We start from the raw sequence: 13,850 nt of genomic DNA, 5'->3' as shown, positions 1-13,850 counted from the left end.
ATTGTGAAGTACTGATCCTCCAGGCTTCACTGAATCTGTCTATTTGAAAACACTTAAACAATCGCTTGGAACTGCATGTGCATACGTCAGTCAGCAAAATTATTTTTGAAAGCAAATGTCTGAAAACGATTTGAGCCCTGCAGCATCTTATGAACGTTCATCGATGTCAAATCAACACAGGGATTTGTATGTGAATACAGACACCGGTGTTGAATCATGGTTTTTAAAACTCATAGACCACTTTATGGAGGGACTGAGAACACTAGACAATAGAGTGTATTTACTTTAATACAGTTAAAGTTATATACTATAAACTGGCAAGTCAAAGAAGACTGGACACTCTTCTCGAAAGGCAGTTTGGGACCAAGCCAATTCTACCACCCCGTCCTAGTTCTGAGATAGGTAAGTTGTGGAGCTCTAGCAGAGCGGTAAAAGCTGTACTGGATGAACTGATTCTTGAAGCTGGATGCCCATCGGGGCCCTTTAACCCAACAACAACCACCAGCAGCATCCCATCTGAAGTATCAGCCATGGTTGAGCGGCAGAGCTCACACCTGTAACGGTGCTTTTCCATTGATTCCTTTTCCATCGTGCAAACAAGACGATGAAACAGGAGATGATGGCACAACCCTCCCCAGGGGTGAAAGAGTTTCCATCCAATCCCTATGGCACAAACAAAAGAAAGCCATGATAGTGCGGCATCATGTCAAGGAACAGAACTGGGCCAGGGCAGATTTGGTTAGTTTGTCTGATCCTGGAATGGTTAGTTTGTCTGGCCCAGAATAAGTCTACTTGATTGAATTCACATGAATTGTTTCCCTGACATCTCTGTTGAAGAGAGGTTGAACAAAACTAGAACAGTTTATTAATACATTTTAATAAAATTATCTATGATATATATAATAATATAATCATTTTAAATAAGCAATTATTTTCTTTGCTTATGAATCTGGCAAATATGTTTTTTTATTATATTAGAAAAATTTATCATTTCGACAATGATAAAAGCAAATGCTCCATTTAGCAACATTTGACATTGATTTTTTGTCTAATATGCAGACGAGAACAAGAGGTTCTAAAAAAGTTATAAGTCAGTCATCCTAGCAGAAGATGAAATCTCTTCTCTTTCTAGGTTGCACACACATGCTCACACACACGTGCACACACTTAATTTTGAGTTAGCAGTGGTTTGATTAATCAAGAGAGCCTGGAGCCGTAAGACTCTTGCTTAACGTGACAGATCCAGCCTCACGGAGCCGGATCTAGCTGAGGACTCAGAGAGAGGATCATCTGGGCTAACGCTAACGCTTACAGCTACGCTAGGCTGGCCGACACTTCAAAACCATTATGGAGGCCAACGGCTAAGCATGGCTAGTGACAAACACTTCCAAAACACATTGAAAAAAATAAAACAAGTCGGAAAACTCAAGCTCTGTGGTAAGAGAATTTAGGGCTAGAGAGGCTTGAATTCATTATCATTCGGATTGTCCATACTGTAACAAATTAGTGTTATTTTTTTTATTATACTTTTTTTATTTCCAAATCAAGATTTACGGGGCTAACGATGCTAGGTTAATGTGTGGTGTGTTAATGCGTGGTGGATAAGGGCAATCGTTTTGATCATTAAAGTGTTTTAAGGGAAGCATTTATTTTCTTTTACTTTCATTCTTATTTTACCATAAGAGCGACAATCGTAAGAGAAAAGGATAAAGGGAGAGAAAGTGTTTAGGAACATATCCTGATCACTTTTTGTTGTTGTTAGAGCTAGCCAGGGGGTAGGAGCACAAGGTCATGAAAGCAGCTGGAAAATATTAGGCCAGAATCAATTAACTATGAGGATACTTATGACCTCAACATCATAACCATGTTAACCATTAACAGTGATATTTTTGATCCTTCTTCTAAGTAAGCATTAACTATTCATCACATAAAAGAATTGGGAGAAAATATGAACGTTGGACAATTGTCTTTCTCCCCAAATATCTGCACATCGGCCCATCTTGATACATAACCTATACTTGTTGTAAAAGATGGATTCCTTGCATACAGTACTGAGAACAACACACTGGATATAAAAGATCTTTCCAACAGATATAAGCTGAACACAACTGCAAAAGAAACTGTGTCCAATGCACTTGCTCTGAAAAATGTCTCTGTAAAGAAAGAGCAAAGGGTACTGGAAAAGGTTTGGTGCTCAGGCGGCACAAAAACGGATAAGGATGATGATGATAACCATGAAGATGAAGCTGAAGAAGAAGAAGAACTAGCCAGCTGAAAGCCCGGCCTTGGGAGCACAGCGTCCCGGGATCAGGCCTGGTGGAATGCTGCAGCGTTTGTGGCATTTCAGAGTTTCTGGAGGAGACAGGAGACATTTAAATGGCAGAATGCCAGAGCAGTCACTGCTCAAAGGACTTTTTTTCCCATAATTGCTGCTTTCCCCGGGAAGCACACCACAACTTGTGAGCTCTCACAAGGAGAAGACGGTGCTTCCACATCACTCCTCTCAGGATGCCTCTCCCCCTGCACAATAACCCTGCAGAGTCGCAGGCAAATGAGTCAAAAAACAACTGTCAATATTATTCACTGCTGGCCCACGACCCGGGGTATTTAACCATGGAGTCATTGAACGTGGACGCTGTTGTCCTCTGAGACTCACAACGGTTTTAGATACCCGCAGTCAAGGAAAAGGGTTGTGGATGGACATGTCTCAAGGATGTCCGTAGGCTGCGGCTGTCGGGGGATTGAACCCAGGGTCTCCTGAATGGAACGCCCCCCGAACCCCACCGACACTATTCTGCACCCACGCTTCCCTTTAATTCACTATCCAGATAACTCAGAACCCTGCATTGCATGTTACAGAAAACCCTACTGAACTACACAGCGGTGGACAGGGTCTAGTGTGTGTGTGTGTGTGTGTGTGTGTGTGTGTGTGTGTGTGTGTGTGTGTGTGTGTCTCCTCCACCGCCCAGCGGTGCTCATCTGGCCGGCAGACACCGCCCCCACTCAGGGGGTGGGGGGGCTCAGCTGTCTGGTGCAGGGTAAAGGGAAAACATGTGGTGGTGTGTCTCGTTTCAACGGGGGGGGGGCTGCGAAAGTGAAAACACAGGCCAGCGCATGGAGGAGAGACGGCGGCGAAGTGTGCATGAGTGCAGAGTGTGTTCTGACCGTGGGGGGTCTCTAGCCCCCCTCCCTCCCCCTCCAACCCCCTCCTACTCCTCTCTAGAACATTCTCTCTCTCCTTTATCTCCACTTAACTTTCTTTACCTCGACGGCCGCCGGCTGCAAAGAGAATCAATCAGGATTCAGGTCGTGACACGGACCCCCTTCCCCCCCTTCCCCTGGGCTCCTGACCTCTGACCCTGACCAGTGTTCGCCCCTCCAGAGCGTGACAGGGATTTGTCTGCGCTGCGTGTCCAACGTTAACACAGTCCTCATGTCAGCGGATGTGGTGGAGCGGGGAGGGGGGGTACACAGGGTTACCCCTGTCTAATAATCAATCGCTCCATCACAGTTCAAGGTGGGCGACCCCGCAGACCCCACCCCCTGCCCAACCCCCTCTCCAAAAAGGGGGGGGGGGGGGGGGGGGGGGGGCGTCTGGAAGCTCTGTCTGTTTAACGTCGAACCACTCTTTTCCCGCCAACTGGGACAGAGGTCCGGCGTATCTGAGTTTCAGCATGTATCTCAGCCGTTCAGCTAATTCATTCATTCTGTATCTCCTTACCCCGCAGTATCAAGTCTAGCTGACCAGGGAGCCTGGTTTATAGCATCGGGGTAGGGGGTTGGGGGGGGGGGGGGAATTAGCATAGCATAATTACACTTGGAAAGGTTCCAGTTTGCGGCGCGGCAGTGCACTATCGCTCTGACGTAGCCCTTAATTTGCCATTGTGTTGGCCGTCCAGCCTCCAGTCGCGCTATGATATTTGAGATTAACGCTGGATTGCGGAGTGTTGGTTTAACTGACGGAGCGCGGCATAGGGGGAGAGCCAGGGTCCTGTACGTGGGCGGGGGTTCTGATTAGTGGGCCATAGCTGGCTCTCCACCACCTCCACCTCCCCCCCCCCAGGGGGTATTATCATGGTAATCAAACAGGGAAGAGGACGACAAACCTTCCCCTGAAACAATAATGGGAACACACTACAAGTCCAAGCCCAGAATGGAGACAGAATGGAGAGAGGCATTCACCTCTGCCTGCCAGGGCAGAGAGGAATTGACAGAGGCGCTAAGTCGACTGGTTAATTAAAAAAGAACACGGGCTAATTAAAGAAACCAGATCCGAACAGCGAACGTCAACACGCTGGCTGTGACCTGTGTCACCGCCTTGTGTCCGACAGTCTCTCTCTCTCAAATTGAACAAGCAGCGGGGGGGCCGGGGGCTGGCCGGGGGGTAGGGTGGTGGCGGGTGGGTTTGGAGGCGGGTTCAATTGGACATGACTTCTATTAGCATCCAATGGCACTGGTGCCCTAAACTTCATTTCACACTGTGTGATGAAAACTTTTCTTTCCTTTCCTCGTCTTTTCTTTTGCCGTTTTCCTTCTTTTATTCAATTTCTGCTACGTTGGCGGTTGCTTGGTTCTGTGCAAGAGAATTTGAGAACGCAATAAAAGGAATACAACTTGAGGTGGAATGATTTCAATTCAAAACTAGAGCACGGATCGCACTTATCCAAATTATACGGGGCCCCCCCGTTTGGGATACGGCATTATGTGTATGAAGTTCCCCAGGGAAATGATTTTAAATGCCAAAAATGTGTTGTTATATTATCTATGTGTATGTGCATTTGTATGAGGACCACAAACCAACCAAAGTATGACATTTGTTTACCAGAATTCGTACGATTCGCTCACTAACGATCGATGTCAACAGTCCTACATCTAAAATAAAACCTCATTGGGTGGAACAGAGAGGGAAGGTGACTGAATAAATAACTGAACGCACACACACGCACGCACACACACACACACACACACACACACACACACAGGTACGCGCATGCACACGCCCGCAAACACACACACAAACTTCCTCTTGCGTTATGAAAAAGTAATATTGGCGGTGGGTGCGTTGTTTATCCACAGTTGTTGCTTATGCCGTCAATCACAGGCAGAAGTCCCTGGGGGAGAAAGGGAGATGGCAGCAAGATAACGCAAGATCGCAATAAAGAAATGAGGCAGCAGCCCACATCAGAAGAGATGCTGTGTGTGTGTGTGTGTGTGTGTGTGTGTGTGTGTGTGTGTGTGTGTGTGTGTGTGTGTGTGTGTGTGTGTGTGTGTGTGTGTGTGATGGAGGAAGTTTATGGCTCTCCTTTTGTCAAATAAAAATTAAATAGGATATAAAAATGAAGACGCTTATAGTTGTCCACAACAATGTAGGCTACAACTTTCAGTACATCTATGGACAAATACTTTGCATATATGTATACAAATTACACATATTCAAACATATATACTATCTATACATGGGTTAAAAAAATTGTCTATCCCGCACACACGCGCACAGACAGACAGACAGGCAGGCAGACAGACAGACAGACAGACAGACAGACAGACAGACAGACAGACAGACAGACAGACAGACAGACAGACAGACAGACAGACACACACACACACACGTCTGAGCTGAAGTCGATTGGTAAGGAAAATGCACGGGAAGGAAAGAGGTCTGCTTTACTTATCCTGGACATGAGCCTGTGTCGGATTCAAATGACAACGCCCCCCCCCCCCTTCTGCAAGGCCCTCTCCTGGCTAACACAACCCCAAACTCTCTGCCCCCGGAGATGGTTTTAAAAATAGCCCAAATTAAATGGAAGCGGGCCCAGGTTTCTGAGGAATAGGGAAAAACAACTCCACAAGTCTCCTTCTAGACTTATCTTCCAGCGTGTCCAATCCAAACACTTGATATTCACATATGGCTACCAAAGGAAACATACACACGCACGCAAGGATTCACACCAACACACATTCCAGCAGTGCTCATTTCCATACAAGGAAAAAACCTCAAGCAAAAACATTCAACCGCAGCAATGAAATTCAATAACAGCATGCTAATACTCACAAATGCTATACTTTGGTTGTTTTGTGTGGCGAAGAAACATGCATCTCGAGAAGACAATCGAAAATCAAAGCTTTGTCAGTGTTGAGTGCAACATAAAAACTTGTTCAACCAAATCATATTTTGAAGCAAGCTGAGAACAGAGTCTGCCTCAGGTCATTCTTGGGGTGTACAGTAGGCTACGCAACAAACTTGTCGCTGCTGACAGGGTCAAAGCAGACTGCTATTTATGGAAAGTTTTGAAACTGGATGCAGGGTTAAGTACAGGCTAGTGTACTCCTGATTATTATACTAACATTAAACATGCGTGGTCAAGAAGAGGTTTCATGGATAGGGTTGGGAAATGTTTGAAATTGACAATACCTATGTAATTGCCATTTCTAGTGGTGACCTGAATAAGAAAAAAATAATCTGTTGGGTATTTTATGGCCATTGCAAAAATGTTAATAATTTAAAATAAGTAAATTAAAACCTATACAAGATGCTAACTTAATTCTCCATTTAGTAGCAAAATGTGCATTTGAATGCGATGGTAGGTATCTGTTATGTGGGTACTGCTTGAACCATAGTTGCTGTCCAACCCTATTCATGGGAACTTCACGGTGCTGCCTTACTTTGCAATCTAACAAAACAAGTAATGAATTACTGCACTACAACTAACCTCCCAATTACCTGCCACACCCTTCTGAGCGTGTGCAGAACGAAGCTAGGATTGAACGGAATACAGCATTACCGTATTCAAACTGTGACTTTGGGGAAGGTGGGAAGATGGGCGAGAAAAAAAAATCCTTATCTTAGGGTTTTAATTTCCTGCTTCATTTCACATATGAGGACAATGGAAATCTCCTTCTGATAAAGTGTCATAAGAATCAATGGGACGTGGTCGTAACTATGAATAGAATCTACAGAGAAAGGAGAGAAAACACCTTCTATCGCTGCCCTTGTCCTGTAGTTGGCTTAATTGCGTCACACAGCACGTGACACCAGACAATTGCTCTTCCGCAGATCAAAAGAAATCAGATCTATTTTGTTGCTTCCTAATAAAAGCATCAGATATTCATGAGTCTGTATGTGTGTGCCCACAAGTACTTCTAATGCATTTATCAGGACGCACTGCCGGTCTCAGTAGATCTATCCTGAGGACTCCCGGTGTCTGTTATTTTGAGAACAACACTCCCCCCTCATGCAGTCCTGGGCTCCTGGGCTCCACGCCGATGAGATTATCTTTTCCTTGTGGATTTTACTCTGCGGCTGCCAAAAACCGCGGGTCTAGCTCGGGTTACGTTCGCAGGTCCTTCAAAGGCTGCGATGCTTTTTATTTACATCTGTCGCTCCCTGAAGACCCTCCCCCACCGGGCAACAGCAGCACCTGCATCAGATCTGCACACCTAATGAAATCCCTGCCCACGCGGGGGGCACGGGGAGGAGATCGGTAAGATCTTCGTATTCAATTCAAACTTAATTTGGAAAGGAGAGCAGGGTTGAATTGATTTGTCATAACAGGAAATTCAAAGAGGAGTCTTACTTTATCCATGTGGATAAATCCTATCCTCTGCGATCGGTCGACCACAGACCACCACCGGTACAGGACCGATTGGAGGCAGATCAAATGTCAAGTCAGGGCCTTGCACCCCCTACGTTGCCTGTTGCACGCGTGGGACGGCCGTCCGTAATCACAGAGCCGGCCGGGTTTTGAAATCGGAAGTCAGGAGGGCCGAGGTGGAAGATTGGGAATTAAAGGGGGGTTCGAGGGAGGGCTTGCTGTGCTCTCTGCTTGAGCGCTCAATCAATGAGCCAAGGGGCTGGCCCTCATTATGAAGTGATAAAGCGGTCATTTGGAGCACAAACTATAGCACCTTTAGCCGTCCACACCGGGACCCGGGAATCAATAGGTGGTGTACGGCACATTTAAAGGGACGCTGGGTTCTTTAGTTAAGGCGTTTCCTCCAATTAAATGAAATAGCAGGCAGGAAGAGAGTAGTGCATTAAGATGAAACAGTTTGTTCCTGTGCTTAGCGAAGGGTGAGGGAAGAGGGGGTTAGGGTTTTGCTGATACAAGCGCAATCAAAATCATCTGGGAGTTCACATTATGCTACGGAGCAGTACGATTTTTTTTTTTTATTAATATGCACACACTAACACACACCCACATCCTCCCTGGTTCCACTGGTCTGAAAATATGTCTCTGGGTGTAAGCAGCTCAGCAAAGATGAAGATGCAGTTAGCCATTTCTTTGTCTGAAATATGCACTAAAACACAACTTCAACTCTTCATTTCCTTTCCTTTCAATCCCCTTAAGACGGGCCTCCATTCAGCCGCACATGCCATTTCCGAACGGCCCTCCAGGTAGCGAGAGAAAATCGCCTTGTTACACCAATCAAAGGATGCGTGTGTCTGTGATACTATGCAGAGAGTAGGTACCCTTTCTTTCATCTAAAAGGGCAGGCGGCGCGGCAGTGTTGATGCTCAGAGAGAAAGAGAGAGAGAGAAATTATGTACAAGTCTTTTCTCACACTCTCAATGGTGTACTGGTTCTCCCCTTCACACACGTGGCTATGAACAAACCCGAAGCATCGCACCATTTACATTCCCTTGAACCAAGTCAATAAATAATTTCACATGGAACAACAAACAGATGACAAAGGAACAATGCCACACAAATAGACCTGACACAGACAGGGTGAAATAAAGGGTGGTAAAGTAGGGGTTGACATAACTGTGTAAAAGGATGTTTTTAAAAGAAGTTGGAAACATCAACCTCGGCATGGTGGGTGGCAATAAAAGTAATGTGACCAAACCCTGCATAATTAACGACTGCCAACCTCAATTATTATGAGGTCTTCAGATAACAGGAATCACATATATATAAAATGAATGCTTATGGCAAGTGGCCCAAAATAATATTCTAAATGCATCAGCTTGGATTCCCTCTAAAATAAGTGTGGTATGTGAAGATAATCCGAGGTAGGTTAATAAGAAAGACATCCGTAGCTCCCTACTGCTCACCCAATGGCCAGCCTGCAGACCTTCAATCTGAACCACCACTATCAACACGTCCATTCACCAGGAGGGGGTCAGAGCAGCCTAGCCCTCCACAGCAGACAGCAGCCGTGCTCCGTGGGGGACACGGCTGTTTTACTACCAGGAAACGCTAGTGATTCTCAGTGACACCTCACAGGGAATTCAAACCAAAACGAGCAACGTTTAGCAGTAGCTAAAGCAAAAAACAAAAGAGCCCTTTCACGGTACCCCAGACTCCATCGCTGACCCAAATACATCAGCGCCAACGTGCAGACGTTGTGGGCTACAGGTTGTGTTAATTGCTGCAGCCTGTCCACCGCGCTCCACAAAGCACAACCAGGCACACCTCCGCTACATGCTAGCAGAGCGGGCCGCCGCCAACGCCGCGGTGGGGCTGGCGGCCCCCGACACCCCCGAGTCTACGTTGGACGAGGGGTTAATGTTCCTGCAACAACAGCTCAAACAGAACCGCAGGAAGACAGCCAGTCTGGACTGACGGCACGGGGTCTGTCCCATGGCCAGAGTGCGGTCCCTGACAGCCCTGATGTTTGGGGTTTCGCCATCTCCTCTCACTTCCCTTCTCTGACTTTCTATCCTTTCACTGATCCCAGAGGTGTTTTTTTCTCTTTCCCCCCTCTCTCTTCCTGAAATTTACACACTCATCAAGTAGGCTGTAATTTCCCATTCTGCACTAACCACGGCGAAGACCGCAGGAGGGTAGCCATCGCACGCCTGCTTCGGGAATCACCAGAAGTAATTACAAGGCTGCCAAGGACTCCACCCTAATGGCACGAGATTGGACCGATGCGGGAGAGCACTGAGTGTTGCCGCGAGACGCACGCCTGCAGAATAACCTTGATCCAGCAGGGGGGGGAACCCGGGGGAAACAGATGTAGCTTAAACTGCCGTGTGGAGAATCACAAGGGTAACACCGCGTTCACTCCAACGTTAATATAAGGCTAATGCGGCTGACACACAAGTAGCTGAATCAGCAACAAAATAAATAAAGGCAGGAACTAAAAAACAAATAGAAAGAGCCATCCCCCCCCGTGCCTCTGCGGTGCTGCGCTGCCAGCTGAGCGGTATGCTCCGGCTGTGGCGGGGTCCAGCGGGGGACAGTGATGGAAGACCCCCATCAGCTGCAGTGCAGGAGGCACACGGCCGCCTCACTTCCCCTAACTCTTCCATTTGTAACGCCCCACGCAACATGCTAATGCCGGTTCCCTGCCAGCTGCAGACCACGGGGAACGGGCCGGTCTCCGGGGCCAAGGCCCCTCTCTGGTCTCGGCAGATCGCCCGGACGGGGCCCGTCCCGTGTCAGGCCTGGGGTAATGGATGATGGGGAGCCTCTGTGGTGGACGGGTAATAAGTCATTCCCAAGGGGTCCCAAACCCTTCACTGGACACAAGGCAGCAGTCAGGAGGGAGGGGGGGGGGGGGGGGGGAGGTTACCCTTGAATCCTTAACATCCTCCTGCTCCGCCTCCAACCCCCAGCCCCTTCCCCGAGTCCCCGAACCCTTTCTCCCCCACCCCGACACCCCACCCTCTTTCTCCCTGCCTTTCGTCTTTTTTCTCCTTCAAGCTTAGCCCTCCGCTGGCTGCACAGTTGCCATGGGTAACAAGCTGCTACCATCAATTTGAAATATGAGGTGCCAGGGAGCAGAGGCTCTCTCAGGTGGCGTGGCCGAGCCGGGGCAGCATGTGTCTCCGATGGGAAGCGGAGATTAACTGTTGCTTCCTCAAGCACGGCGCCTGCCCATTCTTTAGGCACCAGCGACTGTGGCTCGCTGCAGGTACTTTAGCGCCACGGCACTTCAGACAAATCATTGTTGTCCAGGCCCCACAACAACAACAACAACAACAGCAGCAGCAGCAGCAGCAGAAGGAGCACTGTACAAAAAAAGGGAAAGCCAAAGAAAAAAGGGATGGAATACACTCGGATTTTATTGAGCTTGAAATGGGGAGGAAATGAATGTGAGTGGAGCAATTCAGCAGCTGCAACCGCCCGAACGGCTCGCCACTGTTTGGGGTTAGGGCATTAATACATCCCCGACTCAGTCGCCTGGACAGAGCATCCCTTCAGAGCAGACTGCGCGGGTCCCCGTACGTAATGTGTGTGTTATAATGCGCCGTGGTCGTCAGCAGAGAATGGGGACCGAGTTGTCTCCGTGTTGAAATATGAAATGGGGCGTCTGAAGGTCCCACTACGGGCCCCTGGTTACGAACCCATTTCAACCGCCATTACCCTGCGGACCATTAGAAAAACACCATCATCTGCAAACACAGAGAAAAGCCATCCAATGGAACGCCCCGTCGTTTCAAGCTAAAAGTGTCTCCGAGATGGAAACTGGGAGCCTTGCATACTGGGCAATATGCACCATTAAGCATGCTAACTGAGCAACGGAGCCATCGGAGGTGAAAATGAGCCACGCCGACGGAAAGCTATTTACAATAACGATGAGGAAAATGGACATGCTGTCCCGGTACTTGTATTTCCCGGTATCCCCCCCCCCCCCAGCCCAGCCCACACACAGACACACACACACACACAACACACAACACACACACACACACACACACTCTCTCAACAATAGAATAATGTAAAGGCCACTAAGATTCCCTAATGCACAGTGAAGGCATTAGAAAGAAAAGTCATTCCACTGTTGCTTTGCATTGGTGAACATGAGAGGAGGGTTGGGCCGGGGGAGGACAGTGAGTGACTATAATGGCTGCATACATATCTACCTACCCCTATGTGGAGGAAATGAAGAGAGACTGCATAAGAGTCAGAGGCAGTAACGATGGCAAATGTTTTCAACCCAGTGATCAGTTAGTGCTATGAAGCCAAATTGACTTCAGACAGAAAGAGGTCCACTCGTCTGACAAGTGTGGGAATAAGGCAGCCCTCAATAGCGCGTTGATTGCATAGGGTTGAAAACTGACCCTATAAGCATATTTGGTACACAGACATGAGCCATAGCCACAGTGTTCCCACGTCATGACATAATGGCGGCAGGGAGCGGGGGTCAAGGCACACTGTGAGCGGCGCTGTGAGTGGGCAACGCTGAGGTTGGAGAGGGCCAGGGAGAGAGCATTGATGACAAAAAAACGCATTGCCAAACCATAGGACACATCGAAATAGGAGACCATTCGTTTGGCATTGTTAGCTACAATCCAAAATGGAATGGAACAAATCTTGTCAACGAATAATTGGAACAAGCAAATGCTAGGGGATGATTATGATTCAGCTCTATGGGCCTATACTGCCTGATGCGTCTATGTCCAGGATACTAGAGTAGCCACTGCTATCAAACTTTTTTGATTTGAAGTAACCACCCCATCAAACATGTAATTCACACCTGTGTGGTCTACTTCACCGCGCGTCCACACGCACACGCAAACACGCACGCACGCACGCACACACACACAAACACACACACACACACACACACGGGCACGCGCCGCGCAAACACACACACAAACACAAGACACAACAGATTTCAGTTTGGCAGGTGATGTGGTGGAACCACGTCGGACAGGTTGGTAATAGAGAATGGCTCGCAAGTAAACTGCTTTGCAAAATTGGAAGAGGAGAAAAGGGAAATAACTATGTATTCTGACGGGTTAACTGTGGCCCTGGGAGATTGTAGAAACCCGTCTCTGTGGAACACGAACCTATTGTGGTTTTATCTACATTTTGCGATGGACGCACGGAACAGATGCATCCTTTATTTTTCAATGACATTTTTTTACCGGCAATGTGATATATTCTGTAGGAGCAATGACAACAGAACGGTGTCACTAAACCGTTAAGTGTAAGCGTAACATTAATATGTCCTTCATCCTTGCAGCATACAAATGCGTCTTTGTGTAACGTTATTTGGGGGAAATAGGCAAATCGAGAATCAACAAACCCCACTCACACAACGTCTATCCGTGAACCGTTCCGATACGACATGATCTTTTAATCAGCACATCGTTCACTGTACCACAGCCTACTGTACATTCGCTGAGCTTCTACCCCAGGAAAAACAAAAGAATAGGGGCTACTGCGCAGAGCCCCAAGTTGCGATACTGGACTGACGATGTATCGATAGCTCTTCAGGCTCTTTAAGGTTCGACCACGTTATTGCGTGCAATAAAAATATCTCCGAAGGAAGACAACCAACAAACTCAGGGAATTATGAGACAAGCAGTGCGTCCCAATGTACCAAGTCGCAGCAGAAAAAAAGTATCGAAGTAGTCGCAACGAGTTCTTACCTATATTATTTCCTCGCCTCTTTTCACTGCTGGGAAATATTCAGCTCCTTCTTGCACAGATGACGCTGTCGCAGAAGCGAAAAAGTCGCCTCGAAGAATAGAAAGCTTATTCGTTTTTTGTCCCCTCAAAGATGAGATTAGTATTCCCAGAGCGCTATAAACAGCAGCGAAAGAGCGCGCCGAACCACATGCAGACGCGCGTTCTCAACTCAGACTGCAATCACAACACTTGGGCAGGAACTGGCAGCTCTATGAACACGCCCCCTCACCGTCCTATTGGTGTAGAATTTAACATTTGCGTTTGAGTCTGCCCACCACGTCTCAGTTTTCCCAAATGTTAAATCAGCACAGCGGTGAAAGACCACTCTCTCGACTGACCAATGGGGACGTAGACATAGGTATTTAAACTGCTACGTCACCTGACAGAGTGAAAGTTGAGAATCCAGTTCTGCATAGGAACATGGGCTAATACAGATGTCATTGGCAAGTTGTTAGTCTTCCCTTTTGAGTAAAAGAGAAA

General features: G+C 47.5%; 1 protein-coding gene across 2 annotated transcripts in view; it reads right to left on the bottom strand.

The window, feature by feature from the left end:
• The window catches only part of sema6cb (semaphorin 6Cb), a 120,338-nt gene extending 106,832 nt beyond the window's left edge, over positions 1 to 13,506 (bottom strand). For both annotated transcript variants that reach the window (XM_079758328.1, XM_079758329.1), the window contains exon 1: positions 13,331 to 13,506. The gene's annotated coding sequence lies outside the window, so the exon portion shown is untranslated. The remainder of the gene's footprint in view (positions 1 to 13,330) is intronic.
• Between the last annotated feature and the right edge of the window lie 344 nt (positions 13,507 to 13,850).

This window comes from Pollachius pollachius (assembly GCF_949987615.1).
Source record: "Pollachius pollachius genome assembly, chromosome: 1".
Taxonomy (NCBI): Eukaryota; Metazoa; Chordata; class Actinopteri; order Gadiformes; family Gadidae; genus Pollachius; species Pollachius pollachius.
This window is presented reverse-complemented; position numbering and strand designations above follow the sequence as displayed.